The sequence below is a fragment of the Ambystoma mexicanum genome, chromosome 2q (assembly GCF_040938575.1).
Source record: "Ambystoma mexicanum isolate Mex_15411 chromosome 2q, UKY_AmexF1_1, whole genome shotgun sequence".
NCBI classification, from domain to species: domain Eukaryota; kingdom Metazoa; phylum Chordata; class Amphibia; order Caudata; family Ambystomatidae; genus Ambystoma; species Ambystoma mexicanum.
The window spans coordinates 541166921-541185080 of record NC_090924.1 but is presented as its reverse complement, the minus strand read 5'-3'; positions in this window follow the sequence as shown (position 1 = coordinate 541185080).

Below are 18160 nucleotides of genomic sequence, written 5' to 3'. Positions count from 1 at the left end.
TTCTTGAATCATCAGTCCCACCGTTTGGTTATTAACATAGTTAAGAGAGTTGGTTTGGTCATGATTCGGAAGGGGCGAGACTGTGTGATCAAGTGCCTTATTTCCAAAGTCAGTTTTCAAAGGAGATGTATAATTCGAGGGAGTAGGAGAACTAGTGGAATGGTAGTACACTTTTGCAACATTAGGAGTCTCGTAAGTTGGAGTATGTTGGTCAACATTGCCTCCATACATGTTATGAAGATTAATTTCTTCTACCTCAGAAGGAAGAACAGAGATAGAGGAAGAACGACCCAATAACACACGACATCTCTTACTCCACTCATTCTGCACCATCGGAAATACAGGTGCCATGTAAGCTGCCTTGTTCAGAAAGTTGTTTGTCTGTTGCCAGAAAAACAGTAGACGTTGAGCCTACATCCCGAGCAGTGGGTGTTTGGTAGCCAAATTGCCAACCAAAAATAGGATCTTTGTCCCCTGTATCTGGCAGCTTCCCCCTAGGGGCTGGCGCCAAACTATCGTTTGGTTCCACAGTCAGGGATTTAAGACTATGAGGAGCAGTTTCAGAGTCCATAACACGTACAGCGTGCATGGAATAGTCAGAGAGAGGAAGATAGATTATGTCCTCACCCTCCTGCTCATATGATGCATGGAATTGAATGGGAACAGACGTATTGAGGCTGGAATTCATTCCCCTCTCGTTCAAACATTTTCCGCTGCGCAGACTCCCAACCATAATGAAATAATATGCACCAGTCAGAAGAGAAAATGTTAGGCAACAAGAGTTAGTTGATAATTTAAGCAAAGGAAATCCCCTGCTTTTTTGGTATGTTATAAGAACTGTCAAGATATGAACTATTTCTCAATGATTGGGCTGGTAATGCTGTATAATTGCAAAAAAGTATAAACACGTACGTGTCCAGTTTAAACACCATACGTTAGTGTTTGCAATCAAAAGATGAAATACTCGAACTCACAGCAGATCGGCTTAAGAACGTGGTAACATGTAATAGAGAGACAGTGAAAGACAGATAATGTTACAACAATATTAACAATAATGAAAAGCCCCCACCTACCCGCCACACTGCTGAACAGCCAAACAGTAAAACACTTCCTGGGCACTTACGGATGCGCGCGCGAGATGCACGTACACCAGAGTTTAAGATGGGTTTGCTGCAGTCAGGTGGGCGGGTCAGTGGGGGGAGCTGAAAAACAGGATGGAGAGAATTAGCGGGTACTTCAAATATGAACGCGTTCAAATCAGTAACGAATACAGTCTCGAGCACAAGTCCAACAAGACCAATAGTCTGTGCCCAATGAGCCATGTCAATAATTACTTGAGTGTTTCTACACCACTTGTGCTTCTTCTTGCCGACGGCTCTGTTCCACGGTAGCAGGCAAAGAAGAGCACAGGAAACATGAAGCAAGCAGCAGGCAACGTTCCACAGCAAACAGTAAAACACTTCCTGGGCACTTGCATTTGCGCGCACTATGCATACATTTATATATCCTCTTCCTGACATCACGCTGCCCTCGCCAGATTTCTCTTTAACGTTCCATGATGTCCATAGGTGCGTGCTGACATCCTTCCATGCAGTATCCATCCACACTTTCAGTGAGGGGGTAGATTATGTATGGCTGTCTGAGTTCATAGTGTCTCTGATACAATAGATGCAGTATAGGAACGATACAAGGAGTCCCATTTACTCCTCTCCTCCTGCTGCTCCAGTATGACAGCGGTGAGGGTGTGGGGGCTAGGGTAAATACATCCACCTTCTCCTCTACATTCCTATTCCTATGGAATCTCTGGCACTCCATGGAGATGGGGAGTAACCGTTACCACAGCCCTCGTGATATCCCAGTGGTACCGAGATATCAGGCGGCTGTACGGCTATTACGGGGTTGTTGGAAACACGCCACCTACCACTGGGTTTTCAGGCAACCCCGTAATGAGGTCCAAGGACAGCTTTTGATTTATGACATCCTGACAAAGACAGATCCTAAGTTTTTGGTTTTAGGTAGGGAAACTCCTCTTAGAGCAGAGTCAAAGAGGCATTTTCCCAACCCGTTTAAGTTAATAAAAACCTTTAACCAAAAACATGACAACTTTGTGTCCGGCTTTCATTTCGGACCCCTCACAATATGCATTGACATTCTTAAGGATATAGCAGGAACCTCAAGGTGGACTAACAGATTGCACCCAATATTAATTCAAGTCTCAGATCACAATATGGGGAACCCTTTGTGTAGTTTGTTACAGCCTTTGTTGGCCTATTTAGCATCTCCTTAACTTTCTTATAGAAGTAAGAAGCCCATATACCTTTCTGTAAAGGACTGCAGTTGAAATATATGCAGTCAACACCTGAGAGTATTCTTAAAGAATACACGCCCCACGCATATAAATAAAACCTGTATCGAGCCTTCTCCTCACCTGTGGCCTTTTGAACCTGTTTCATATCTCTTGCCATTTTGTTTTCAAGTATGAGAAGCAGCTTAGTTTCACAGAATGTCAAAACTACATAAGGCAACTTATGCAGTATTACCGACGGGATACCGGCAAACTGCACTTACCATCTCCGCCACCGAATATCCCGGTATTACGGGTGGTGGAGGGCCGGTAAGTTCCCATTCCCATGGAATCACATAGTACTCCATGAGATGGTATTGCCTGAAGCACCGGCACTGTTGGTAACAATGCTGGTGATTCAGGCATTTATTCACCGGTAGGGGCCTGAACTCCCGGCAGGCCATGCCTGCCAGGAGATCCGTGGCCCCCACCGGTAAACTCGAAGTGTGCCAGTCTGGAAAAAATGTCAGAGCCGGAATTACTGCCATTTTTGCCAGACCGGCACACTTGTAATGAGGCCCTATTCTGTCCCATTTAATATAAAATCTTTAAGTTACATTTGTAATAACTTTATGTGTATCATTTTCTTGAAGAATACTAAAATCCAAATTGCACAATTCACAAGGTTCCCCTTTTTTATGACAGCGTAAATACATAAGCTCCTTTGCATTACCTTAATTCGTTTTCAGTAAAGCCTACAACATAGCATGGTTTCTTTGCTTATTTTGTCTTCTATGTTTACCCCAAATTATATGGTTTTTCAGTGGAAAATATCCTCCTGGAATATATACTATTTACTAGAGAGCATTACATTCCATCAATAATACTTGACAGTCCTACTTGGTGTTTTACCGGCCACCATTATGGTAAATGAGGCTAATAGCCCTGGAAGCAGACAAGGAAGTCACCAATTTTGGAGACTTGGACAAGGCCAAGCACAATGCACTCTTACAGTTGCCCGTGGTCAAATTCCATTTCAGGGCACACAATTTGCGCTGGCCATGGTCACTTCAGGAGGCATTGGTGCACCAGGCATGGCCAAGAAGATGCACCAACGATAGGGGCCACTGGCAATAACCATGGCCCACGGCCACTTCAGGTGTCTTGCAAGGCCATTCCCTGAAGAAAGTGACCACTGACCTTGGTCACAGGTCACGACCAGTGCCCACTATGAGTGGGTTGGGGTGCTTGGAGCTGGGCAAACGCCCATGCCCAGGTCAAAACAGCCTATGAACATGTCCAATCAGTATCCCTGGTAGGCTTCCAGGTTTTCACTGGGCATGGCTGAGGAAATACTCAGAGGGCCTCATTACGAGGAATGCAGTAGAGAGATAACGGCGCCGGTAGAGCTGCCGGCCCCGTTATCCCTCTACCGCCCCATTACGAGGTCTGCTGGCGGGTGCCGCTAAGGACGTCTGGTAAAACCAGGCGTCCTTAGCGGGACCCGCTAGAAGACCATGATGCTAACAACGGGCCCATCATTAACGGGCCCGTTGTTAGCATCCTCCCCATTCCCATTGAGCCCTATAGGGGCTCAAAGGGAATGGGGATGTACCGGGTCCGGGTTCCTGGAATGGGGAAATACTGGGCTCTCCAAGGTCGGAATGGCCCGGTATTTCCCCATTCCAGGAACCCGGACCCGGTACCCGGTATGGGGGTAGCCATGCCGCTAAGAGTGGCATGGCTACCTCCATACTCGTAATGAGGCCCAATGTGCATCTTCATAGGTTTGGATGAGCTCAGGACATGTCGGAAGGCCCTGTCCAACTCAAAGTGAAAAACACCTGAGCCATGGCGATGACCATGCCCGAGCTAAAGTGCCCAGTCTGCATGGCCTCAGGTTCACCACTTATATACTTTTAAAAAAACATGAATCTGCCACCATCATGCACTGATCACGATACCACATATGTCAACTTAGATGACGTGCACTTATGCACAGGACTTGGGCAACAGAAAAGAGCCAAGAAAAGGTTGAGGGCCCAAACTTGCGAGTTTTCTTTTTAAATTTGTTGTGTGGCCAACACAATAAAAACATTAACTATAAAAAGTTTTGAGGTATCTGGAGGAAAACCTGCACTACATCTTATAAGTGATGGAGCGATTTGCGTTGCTCTGTGACATAGCAGTGAATCCTAAGAAGTCGTGCATATTCCCCCTGAGGAGATACAAAGGGATTCCGCAGAAACACCTATCAATACTACAAGTACCGTGGGAGACCAGAATCTTTAGATACCTGGGGATTGATATCTATCATACGGTGGAGGCTGAATATAAACATAACACAGAGAAGGCAGTGGCAAATATTGAGATTAGCATGAGATTCTGGGCTAAGCTCCCTCTGGCCATGGTGGGGAGGGTGGCGCTGTTGAAGATGGTCGTATTGCCAAGGCTGTTAAACTTTTTTGGTCATATACCATACATGATACCCAAGCGATTCTTTGTTAAACTTCAGAGCATATGCACAGGCTTCATTTTGGCATAATAACAGGAATAGAATAGCCCCGTGGAAGCTACAGAACTTGTATGACAAAGGGGGCATAAAACTGCCCAACTTTTAGATCTATTATTTGGCCAGTCAACTACAATATGTGGCTAACTGGTTAACGGAAGACTCAACGTCGGAGTCCAGACTGTTGAGGTCTGAATGTGTCCCGTTCTTCTTGGAGGAATGGATATGGCTGCCCAAACCAGAACTAAAAGGGTGTCCGGGGATGTTGGAATTGGAATGAAAGATGTGGCGTAAGGCTTGCCAGTCCATGGAGAATCCAACCCTGTGTTCTCCGCAAGTGCCGCTATTTGCATTGACCGGAGGGGAAGAGCAACTGAGGAAGACGATTGGTAGGCATTGGGAACCGGTCGGCATTGCAACATTTGGGAGATATATGGCAAGATGGGAAGATAATGGAATTTAATGTACTGGCAGAGGAAACGGGTCTACACCTACGGCAGTATATCACTTATACCAGATTGGTACGGCGGGTGAGAGAAACATGGTCTGAAATTGTGCTGGAAGACCAACTCGATACGGCCATAGAAACAATTTATGACATCGCAGAGAGGGGCACGTGGTGTCCCGAATCTACGAACTGCTGATGTCCAGGGTGGGAAAGGAAGTGACCCAGCTGAGACGGGACTGTGAAGAAGAAGTGGGAGAACTCATGAATGATGGTATGTGGGAGAGGGTTCAGGGGTACCATAAAAAAGTGTCCAGGAACGTGAGGCTCCAACAAATCCAGCTACACGTAACCCACAGAGCGTACATGACCCCCCAGAGATTGCTCGATTCAAGAGCGCAGAAATACAAACATGTCCCAAATGTGGGGAAGTGAACGCAGGAATGGTACATATGTTCTGGGCATGCCCGGAAATTTGAAAATTCTGGGGAGAAGTAGCCCACTGATTGACTGAGAAAGGGATCACGGTAGACGTGGAATCTGTGTGGGCGTGCATGGTAGGGGGTTTTCCTAGACCGCGAAAACTGAAACACGTGAGCAAACTTAAGGACTTGGCATATATACATGCCAAGTGCAGAATTGCCATGGGTTGGAAAGCATGTAACAGACGAAAGGCAGAGGTTTGGTGGAATTATCTCCAGAACTGGGCGGAGGCGGAAACGGCGGTTTGGAGAGAAGTGGCCAATAGGGGAGGGGTTCCACCCAGGCCTGTCCAAGTGATCATGATTCCACTGGGAGTGCAGAGGGGGAGGTACCCCCAGAGGATACAACGGTGAAGGGCGAAGTGGAGTAGGCTCGAGTTAGGGGGGAGGGTAATGCGTACACAGTGGATATTGTTCAATGTTGTATATGATGTTTAAAGCTGTATGACATGAACTGCTGGGTTTGTTTTTTGTTGATTGGATGTTGTAAAAATTAATAAAAATTGTTTTTTTTTTAAACTATAAAAAGTTAGTCCAAGCCTAGATTTCCAAGTGAATCGGGACAAAGAGAGACATCATGAGCATTACATGGTTGTGGCCAAATTGTGTTTGTTTTTCAATGGATGTGACTGAGTGATTGTTGCTTAAGAAATCATAAATGGCTGTGTTTGGGGCCATGTTGTTTTGTGGTGCAATCCAAAAGTATATTTAACAAAGTGTTTTTCACTGAACACATATTTTTGAAATGAGAAATTAATCAATAACTCTGTTTTACAGAACATTCTCTTTCATGTTGGTGGAAGACGGACTTACAATGTGCACATGCTCGAATTGTATGTCATCCATGCCCTGAGATAGAATGCTTTGTCTGTCAGTTATCCCTGCCATGAGAAAGAATGCTGTGCCTGTCAGTCATCCCTGCACTGAGAAAGAATGCTGTACCTGCAAACTGAAAGGAATGCTGTGTTTCAGGCTCCCTTGGGAGTTGACTGGAAGCTGTTTAGCTACCTCCAGGCATTAGCATTCTACTACCAAGAAAAATAAAAAAAAGCACACAACGCACGCCTCCACATGCAGGAGCAGCTGGTAAAATACTATGGGAACTATTACAGTAATTGAGGCAAAAATTCCAGTAGCCGGGGTGGCGTCTTAAGGAAACCAGATCTCAAATCTGAGGGCTCAAGTCCAGGGTACACGCGGGGCACGGAGTCCACCCACTTTTTTCAGAGGGTGGAATCAGTCTCCCCTCCACCCCCCAGCTAAAATGAGAAACATTGACCGTTGTTTTTGACTCGCAGGAATCGAACCACAGTCGACAGGTTTGTAAACTGGACACTTCACCACGGCATTATATAACCTGATGAAAAACAATGAAGAACTAAAGGTGAAATGTCACCTTTCACTAGTATTGCAAGTCCCAGGGAAAACATTTGTATTGGTTCTTGGAGTTTAAAAACGCACACCTTTTAAAGTTTTCAAAAACACTATTAGAAGAAAATATCCTCTCTTGGTGTTGTGTGTGTGTTGATTTTATGAAAGGCAAATGGTATTCATCCTGTGCAATTTGGGTGGTTATGCAAAGCCAATTTAATGAAATGTGCATATTTCACATTGATATGCTAATTACTGGCGACATCACATCCCATTGCATTTGTTGATGAGTCCCACCACTTTAATTTTTAGGATTCGACCCCTGAGTGAAAGGTACAGAAAACAAGGTTGGGTTGGAGGAAATTCCCCTGTGTTCTGAGCCAGACGTGGCATCTGATGTAATAGAAACGCTCATAGTTCACCTTTCAAACTGTCCGTAAATCCAAAGGCTTTTTATCCATTTTTTTTAAAACAATATACTGAAAAATGTGCAACTATCCCCCTTCCTTCGGTCATGGGGGCTGATCAATCTTACTCGTACCTATTCTGGGCAGGTATGTACAGCATGCGCGTAAGAAAGTTCGGCACTGTCACACAGGCCCTGCGTGATATGATATGATATGATATGATATAACGCGCCTATACACAAGTGTTTGCACACACACGCACGACCCTGCATTTACACACTCCTTTGTTGAAATGGGTATCCAGGCTCAGAACTCCAAGAGACAGCCCCAATAAGAGCTTTCACATTCAGACTATGACCCAGACTCTCAAAAAGTAGTGCAAATGAGAGAAGCACGCAGAATATGATATGACTAGTTATTTATAGCACGGACCCCGATAGAACCTGTATTGCTCGTGATGTCTTGTTTCCAAGGCGAGCACGTTGCTCCTGAGCTATCCTCCCATATGAGCTACTTTCAGAAAAGTCTCAGGTACTCTTATTCTCAAGGGTGACCTGGGCATTTCAGAACAGGCTGGACTGTCGCACAAAGATACGCTGTCCAGCCCCCCTGCCAAGATTAGTTTCAGGAGCTCTACCAGCACTAGACTTCGAGCAACCACGTGGTTGCTAGGAGGGCCCCTCAGTGAAATGCTGGAAAACAAATATTTCTATCCCTGCTTGGGGCAGGAAAATGAAAGTGTGAGAGCCGCAGCTGTCAAACTTAATAAAAACTCATGACAGGAAGTCAAATCAATCTGCCTGGTCCTGACCCTGACACACTCTCCTACACAACTACATCCTTGCTGATGCTCTGCAAAAGACACTTATGTTGGTGCACACTATAAACCAAAGAGTATTCACCACAAAGATCAGTGATAGGTAAAGTATAAGTCTTATTCATTTCCATTCTAGGACGGGGCTGGTTTTGGATCGAACGACGTGCCATTGAAAAGAAGATGGTTGTGCTGGGGGGAGTTCATAATTTGAAAGATGGGGGCCAGGGGGAGTTCATGATTTGAAAGTTCAGGGGGGTGAAATTCATGACTTGAAAGTTGGGGAGTTGATGAATTGAAAGCTAGGAGGTGGGGTTCATGATTTGAAAGCTGGGGCGGGGGAGTTAATTATTTGGAAGGTGGGGGAGTTCATGATTTCTAAGCTGGGAGGGGGAGTTCATGATAATAGACGATGCCCGTAGGTAATCCAGGAAGATGACTAACCGTCCCCTGCGGATTTCCTTTAGGCCAGTGAACACATCACCTAGCTAGAATTGGGGATTGTACTAAGAAATCAGACAGCTTAAAGAATTCCGGAGAAGCACAGGAATCATAAACGCTGAAGTGACAATTAAGGTAAAACCCAGAAAGGGCAACTAGTGGGGAGACAAAGGTCACGACTGCCATAGGTGGTGCAGGTAGATGAATTTCATGGGAAGGAATGTGGCGCACGCAGACATATATCAGGGGTGGGAATTGTGATGCACTTGGATGGATGTCAAGGTTAGGGAATCTGACGCACTTACGTGGATTTCAGGAGTAGGAAATGTGATGCACTTAGATGGGTTTAGAAGGGGGGAGTGACACACTCAGATGTATTCCTGGGGTGAGAGGTATGAAGCTCTTGGATGGATATCATGGTGGGAGTTGTGGTGCAGTTGGATGAATTTCGGGTGTGGGAAATGTGATGCACTTGGATGGATTTTCAGGGGGGAGGTGTGAGGCACTTGGATTGATTCCTGGGGTCGGGGGAGTGGTGCACTTGGTTTATTTTCATGGGCGGCGGTGTGGCGCACTTGGGTGATTCCTAGGATAGGAGATGTGGTGAACTTCGGTGGATTTCGGGCGTGGGAGGTGTGGGGCACTTGGATGGCCAACCAGGACTTTCACCAACAATCCATTCTAATAAACTCACTCCTCTGCATACACCTCTGAAACTCTGCACTGAACACAACCAGACCTCTACAGCACCACAGTCATGCGTCCCTCACAACATCATAACAACAAAACCAACCACACATAATCTCGCACAACAGCACATGATGGCCAACTTGCAAAAATCACATTTATGCTCGGTGAACTTTTTTTTCCCGAACTGAAGCTGTCAACAGCACACCAAAACTCTCTTACTCTTTTCCCGCTCAACCCTGCTACCATTCACCCTCCCTCCCTGCATTAAAGATCCGCCTGAGTGCCTGGAGACCGCACAAGTGGCAGTGGTGCCCGATATAAAAACCTTTAACATTAACATTTGAAAGCTGGGTGTGGGGGCTTCATGATTTGAAAGCTAGGGGAGTTCATGAGGTGCAGTAGGGAGCGGGAGTTCATGATTGGAAAGCTGGGGGGCGAGGGAGTTCATGATTTGAAAGCTGGGGGGCGAGGGAGTTCATGATTTCAAAGCTGGAGGGGGGAGTTTATGGTTTGAAACCTGTGGGCCAGGGCAGTTCATGATTTCAAAGCGGGGGGTTGGGGCGGGTGGGGGTGGAGTTCATAATTTGAAATCTGGAGGTGGGGGAGTTCACAGTTTGAACCAGAAGCCGGCCAAAGCACAGTTCTCAGAGCTGGAGCCCAACTCACCCGAGCCATGTCCCCCGGCTATGAGCTGCCTGCAAATAGCAGGCATTCCTAGGTTCTAAATGAATTCCTCTCTGGGAGCATCTCCGTGCTGCAGGCGGAGTATTGCCATTCAGCTAGAAAAGCCTATTTGTCTTCCTTTTTAAGAAATAATGATATCCAGGCATCCAGCAGTGACTAGCAGATGCACCTGAGGCAGTAAAGCCCGCAATATTAACATCGTGGGAATGCAATTTAGCAGAAAAGCATGCATTTTCACTGCAAAATGTTGCCATTGTTTTATAGGACTGTGGTATTTATACATAGCTTAATTAACGCCAATACAGACAGCTCTTAAGGATGCAGGCGATGACATATACCTTTCACCATTATCGGGGATCATCAGTGTTCTAGTGTCTGCACCCTTCTAACTGGAGGACTTTGGTATGGTTAGGAAACTCGGCATCAACATTGTGGGTTTAAAAAATACCTTTGAAATAAAGGGAAAAGCCCCCATATGCCTGAAAAGTATTAGTATTTTTTATTTGGATTTTATATTGCGCCCCCTCACTAGGAAGCAATGTTGTACTGGGCATGTCATTGAGACTAACATATGAGGTAAGGGGGGGTTACAATATGTGGCACCGGATGTTTTGCCCGCGGATGTGGGATGTGATGCAGGAACACAAGGAGACAAGGTGGCACATAAGCATTGACTGAAGAGTAAGCAAGAAAAGGCATGTTTTCTGTTTTTCCTTGTGTGCCATATCCATTTCGAGCCTAGCATTAGCCTTGCTCCTGGTGTCAAGTGTGGGCACCCATTCTGCCCTACAGGGTAGAAAAGCAGCACCTGAGATACCATAACATGCCAGAATTCCCCTCATTTAAGTAACCGGACAAGGCATGTTAGTAGAAGGTAGTGTTAGAAAGTAGCGCCTAGAGACTAGTGATGCAGTATGTACTTGGAGAGCAATCTATACTGCAATAGTATATGAAGTGTGTTTTATTATTTTTTTTTATTTTAATTTTATTTTTGATGTTCTAGTTTGATTACAAACTTTTCCATCATTTTTTTTTATGTGTTCTATTCAGTGTATTTAATAGGCATGAAAGGTGAAAAAGAAAATAAATAAAAAGAAAAAAAAAGAAAAAAAAAGGAAAAATCTCAGTTATGTTCAAGCGTCTTTTCCATTCAATTCCAGGATACTGGTGAGAAACAAAGTAATTGTGTATGTGTATTTGTTGTTTCTACCGCTGAGGATGGCAGCCCATCTTTCTTCTGTATCCATTTGTTGAGATGACAGATCAAAGTAGGTTCCAAATTGTTTGCGTTGCTGTGTCAGGGCCTGACATTCCATTACCAGGTGGAATATGGTTTCCGGTGTTGTTTCCTCTTTGCAGAATCGGCAGTAGTTTTCTGTTTTGACAATTTGCCTTGTTGTTGCAAGATAGGATTTTGTCGGTAAAATCTTCAGACGAATTCTTAAGAATCTTGACCTGATGGTTTGGTCTGGAAATAATAGAAGATACGATGGTGGTTGATGTATTTTACTATTGTCTGTGTTACATTGAAGTGTCTGTTTGTAGCTGTTTTTCAGTTGGATGGTGTTAATCCAATCGTTCTGTAAAAGTTTAGTTTTGGCATGTTGTGGCCGCATGATTAGAAGTTCTTCAGGTATCTCTGCAATTTCCATTTCTTTGATGATGGTTTGTTTCCATGTTTCTAGCACCGTGCTGTTAAAGGTGTTTGGTTGCGATTTCAGAATTTGAATTGCAGGAGTTTTTCCGTCAGACAGGATTTTTCGATAGATGTCCAATCTTTTCCATCGTACAATAGATCCAATAGATTGGATTGCCAGTTCATGTCATATCCTCGGTATTGGAAACGACTGTGGAAGGTGAAGAATCTTTCGCCAGAAGGTTGACTTAAATTTCATCCAATTTACTTTTTCGGTGTTAATCATTGCTTCTATTCCATAGGTTATTATAGGAATATATTTCAGTCTATAATAGGCGATGATGGGTCTGAATGAAAATTTTCCATATTTGCTGTGGAGTATGTAACCTTGGCGTGCCAGTGTTTGTGCCTTTTGGTCTAATTTGTCCAGCCATTGTTCTTCAACCTTGGATTGATTGATTGTTATGCCGAGGTATTTAAATGTTGTCACATTTTCAATTCGGGTTCCGCTGATGTTGAATACTGGAAGATGTGTGATTTTTGATTGTGGTTTGGTTAGAGTCATTATCTTCGTTTTTTGGAGCTGTTAATTGTTAACTCGTTATTGGACATGTAATTGCTCAGTAATGTCAAGGCGACTTGGAGTCCAGAGGCGGTTTTGTCAAGCAAAACAATGTCGTCGGCATATGCCATGACAGGGATAGGTGTAGAGTTTATTTTTGGCGGATTAGTTTGGTTGCTGATTAAATGATGTTCAATGTCCGATGTAAAGAGATTATAGAGGGTGGCTGCTAAGGGGCACCCTTGCTTTAGGCCATTCCATGTGGTGATCGGTTTGGTTGTTGCTCCCTGCTTGGTAAGTCTTACTTTTATCAAGGTTTCTGAGTATAGTAAGATAATTGGTTCGAGGATGTTTGAGGGGCAGTTCCATGTTTTGAGTTTTTCCCATAACTTGTGCCGTGATATGGCATCGAAGGCCATCTTCAGGTCAATAAATGCAGCATGTATTGGGGTCTTGTTGTTGATAGCTTCATACTTGATAAGATGTAGTAGTAGCAGATTGATTGTTCTGACTTGAGTGTCGTGTAGACCGTTGAAACCTCCGTCCTCAAGTGACGCACAGGGGAACTAAAAGAAACCCGCTGTGCGACCTTTGGGGCCACAGGTGGGAGATGTTACTTCCCGGATCCATGAAACCTCTGGAACACCGATGCTGCTGTCAAAAAGAACGAGGTTAAGTACCAGGCAATTACAATATATCACAAGAACCAAAGGATCTGAATAGTCTGACCTATCCGGTGTTAGGAAAACCCAGGAAACCTAGGAGGGAGGTTCGAGACTCAGATGATGCGGTCCCTAGAACAAGAGGACCGCAGACAAGCGTGGATGCAGGATGAGCCACCTGCAGGACTGAAGGCATGACTTGAATCCCAAAAGGGAAATGGCGTAGAAGTTCAACAAGGTACCAAGGGATGATCCGAGGACAAGTTAGGGTCGTGTCAGAAATCCAGCAATAGGTAAGCAGTTCCAAGCAAAGGTACAAAAGGGTAATCCGAAGGAGTCCAAGAGAGAGTTCCAAGATCAAGGTAAACCAGTAGTGTTATCCAAACATAGCGCCAAACAGGGTCTGAAGACAGCTGAGAAGCAATGAGTGTTCCGTGCATCAAGCCTTATATACTGTGCGTTTCGGGGTCATTTGACGTCCACCAAGGTCACGTGGGAAACGCCACTCTGGATCACGTGAGCAAGTGAACGATCGGCGTGGAGGTGTAACGCCGCCCCTTCTGCTGTATGTTCTCCATGGCAACTGCCAGTGCAGGAAGGGCTGCAATCGAGCCCGTAAATCGTACCTGGTACGGAGCTTTCGGTCCTTTGGGTAAACCGAATCACATGAGCCTCGAACCCTGGAGGGAGGTGTTGGAGAAATGTGAGCAGTGTTCTGGTGTGCAGTGGATTGGTGTGCAGAGGATCGCCTAACATTGATGTTTGTTCCTTCATTAGCAGTGAAGCCCATTTGTCGTGTTGAGATCCGGCCGTTTTGGGTGGCCCATTAGTTGTCTCAGTAATGTTGTCGCAAAGAGTTTTCCCAGTGGGTCCAGAAGGGCGATTGGACGAAAGTTCTGTGGTTGATCACGGGGTCCTTCTTTGTGGATGGGAACAATTGTGGCTGTTCTCCAAGAGTTTGGGATTTGTTTGAGTCTGTTTATGATGGATATTATCTGGCACATGAAATTTGCCCATGCCGGAGGATCTTGCTTGAGTACAGCATTTGAAAGTCCGTCAGGACCAGGTGCTCTTGATGTATTTAGAGTTGTGATCATGCTGATCCGGTCGTTGTAGTCAAAACTTACTGACCATGTCAGTTTGTTGTTCTTTATTTCTTCTTTAGGCTGAGATAAACGTGCTGCATAGATTGATGAAAAGTGTGCAATCCAGGTCTGTTCTGTTCTGATACATTAACTGTTAGCTTGTGCTGTTTTTGTGAGTTTTCGTTAAGGAAGTTCCAGAGTTCTCTGGTATTGTTTGAATTAACTGTCTTCATTATTGTTTCTGCATCCGTTTGCAGGAGGATTTTTTGGTGCGATTTTTTCCAGTTGTTATAGGTTTGTTTCAGTTTTGTGATCTGTACGATGTTTTCTGCCGTTTTTTCCTTCTTCAGCTGTCTTAGCGATTTCGCTAGGCATTTTTTTCTTTTCAGCTATTTCGTGGTTATATGTGTGGAGATGGATTATTTGGGGTCGGTTTCCGACAGTTCGTTGGAATGGTAGTAAAATCCAGTCGTAGTTCAGTTTTTCTGTCTCTGTCTTGTTTGAGGCGAGGAGTTTGATCGGCAGTTCAGCTATCGCTGCTTGAGGGATGCGAAGCCTTGAGGATGTTCCATCGAGTTTGATTCGGCACGGTGTCGGCAGGGGTGGACTGGGAACTAAAAGAGGCCCTGGAAATAATTACTGGGGACCAAAAGAGGCCCTGGAAATAATGTTCAAAGTGGCCCCATATGACACATTTTCAGCAAGCCCAATGCTTTTCCTATGAGAAAATTTGGAAATGCCACACAAAAGAGGCCCAGGGTGCAGAGGCCCACCGGGAAATCTCCAGAGTTCCCTATAGGCCAGTCCACCCCTGGGTGTCAGAGTTGCAATTAGGTTAACGCTGAAATGTGACTGGACTGTTAATTGGCTGTGATCGCTTTTGTCAGAGATTATTGTTTGAGCTGACTTAACCGATTTGTGCAGAGTTTTGGAGACAAATATGTAATCAATGGTTGCAGATGAAGCTCCTCTAACCCAAGGTGGCACATATGGTGTCGAGTTGTTTCTTGCGTGGTTTAAGAGGATGAGATCCCGGGCAAAGATCTCATTCATCCATCTAATTGCTTTTGGCGAAAGTTGAATTTGAGTTCGGGGAGTGCCGTTCTGAGTGAATAGGTGAATATTGAGGTCCCCTCAGAGTATTAGTTCTAGTTGATGATGAGTTCCTATTAGTTTGTCGATTGTGATGAATACTCCGTCGATGAATCTTTCGGTTGTTATTGCTGCAGGATTCCAATATAGGTTTAGTATTGCAATTCTTGTTTCTTTGTTTTTTTGGGTCTGGTGGTTATCGATCATCTTTATTATTGTTAGTTGTATCCAAGGATTGATATTTTCGCTAGTCAGTACTGTCCATTGGGGGTTTATTTTGATGAGTGTGAGAAGTCCCAATGCTGGTCTTCCTTGTTTTCTAACTATTGCGGGGTTGAGGAAAGTGAGAAATCCGTCACAAGCTGGTGTTTCGCTGATCCAGGTCTCTTGCAGACATATTATTTGGTTTGTTTTCTAGATCGGATGAGGGATGGGTGAACAAATGGAGGTTTCCTCTAGTGTTCCATGAGCAGAGTGACCACATGACATCTGGTCTCAGTGGTTGTTATGATTGAGAGATGAGTAAGGTTCTTGACGATACAGTTTCTGTGGTGGAAGTTTCGAAGTCGTATATTCTTTTGAAGGCTCGTTCCAATTTGTTCCAGTCTTCTGGTTGTTGATCGTGAGTCTTAGAAGCCCCGGGTTCTGTGTGATCGCGGGTGCGGTTGTTCATGTAGATTCTTGGTTGATATTTTCTTGTTGTTGTAGAGGCCCAGCATTTGAAGCCAAGCTTAAGAAGTTGAAGACGTTTTGATAGGATCAGCTCTTGGTCTCTTTGATCAGAAAGTTCTGCAATGATCTTATCTAGGTGGTTGTCGTCTTTGAAAGTTATAAGATCATTTTTTTTTTTGTTATCTTTCGTAGTTGCGGAATTGCACCGAAGAGGCGCAGGATGTTGGTTCTGTTCAATATTAGTTGTCAGATCTGTGTGTGTCATTTTCAATATGGATTTCGTATATTTGGTTTTGTTGTAACGGGTTGACAAATGATGGAAGCGAGCAATCGTTATTCTCTGAAACTCGTGATCAGAAATTTGGTCATAGGATTCTGCTGCTATTGAAGTTAGAGTGTCGGTTTTGGAGGATATAGTTGAAGTTTCTTGTAAAGGGTTTTCAGATATTTCTTCGTACAGGTCCAGTAGTTGTAGTTCATAGCCGGTAGTGTATTCATCTATTACGATGAAACGTATGTAGTGCTTTGAAAACAGCAGTAGGCGCTTAGATAGCTGAAATCTGAATTTGTTTCACATTTGCAAAGCAGCCTTTTAGAGAGGTGTGTGTTTTTATGTTACTTTACATTGATGAATGTATATATCCGACTACATAGAAAAGCACATAGAAGTCTGATTGCTTGAGCAAACATACATGCATGCAAACATGCTTACATATCTAGCGGAGCATAGTCCATATATGCCTACACATTTAACCAGCAAGCCATGGAAGCAAATTCATTCTAATTCACTGCGTGAAAAAAGAATAAAACAAGTCTGCTGAGAAAGCAAGGGCACCATATAAAAAGGCCTTGACTTTGGGCCTCATCCTCATTACGAATGTGGCAGAAAGGCAACAACGGCACCAGTAGTGCTACCGGTGCCGTTGTTACCTCTCCGCCACATTACGAGTTCTGCTTTCCGGTGCCGGACTGCACGCGTGGTCTGACTAGGCGTGCAGACCGGCACCCGCGAGCAGAACTCGTGATTGCACCACCACCGTTATTAATGGTGCCAGTGCAACCATGCTCCCGACCCCTATCGGGAGGCCGGCCATATCGGCACCCGCGAATGAGCAATTACCGGCCCATTCAACTCGTAATGGGCCGGTAATGGCCCATTCGCGGGTGCCGGGGCCGGGAGCGAGTTTGGCTTAATAAGGGCACGGCTACCGCCTAACTTATAATGAGGCCCTTTGTGCCTAGAACCACAATGCTCTTCAAGCATCTTGCTGTTCCATGATAACATGGCTAGACACTCAGAGCACCTTGCTGAGGATTGATAACAAGACAAGATGCATCAAGCGCCTTGCGAACAGCTGATATGTCGCCAGACATTAAGATTTATTATTGTAGCACCGTGCTAAAGGAGATGTGCTAATGTAGGATGTTTATACACATCACACACTTAACACAGGGTTTAAGGGTTTAAGGTCCTTTCTTGGCTCAGGTACGTTGAGATGATGCTAACTAATGTGAAAGTCATATGTTAAGCATATGCCTCTCTTTCAATGATGCCGTTCTGTTTTGTTCTCTTCCCTATCTCTTATATATATATGTGCTATCATGAACGTGTTGCAGATCCAATGAGTGCATAGTGAGGTAACACCTTACCTGGTGAGGTTCAAGGGTTGTATTTGATGCATTTGTGTATATGGGTTGAGGAGGGACACGCTTTGAGCCCCCATAAGATGAACAAACTAACCTAATTAAACCATTGTAGCAGAGCATAAATGTCATGATTTCTGAGTCCAGGACTCCTATTACCCTCATCAGGACTCCTGCCACATATAACATCCGTAATTTCCCCCGCGCAGGGGGCGGGACTACACTAGTGCACTCCTGGCATGCACAGCATTCTAATACAAGGCACTTGACAGCCTTCCAAGATGTCCACACTATTCAGACTCTGCCAGACTTCTAAAATGGCTGCCGGGTGTCCCCACAACCAGTATCCACATGATATGATCGAGTTCCCAGGGAACTGATCCTTGGCTATAAAAGCCACATGTGGGGCCCACGCCCTTTGTTTCATGTTACATCTGCTCCTGAGCAGCAGTACGTTTACTTTGCTCTTGCAACATAACCGGACCTGATTTCAGTCGTGACCTGCACCTGCAAGGAAAGAAGGAGAAATGACAGTTAATCCTGGGCAGAAGACTTCATACTTAAGGGCTACGACAAGTATTCCAGCTGGTTGGTCCCATCCGCAATCCCAGCTGGTTTGTCTGAACCGCTTGTGCCTGCTGCCACCTGCAAAGACAAAAAGAGGTGTTATTCAACTC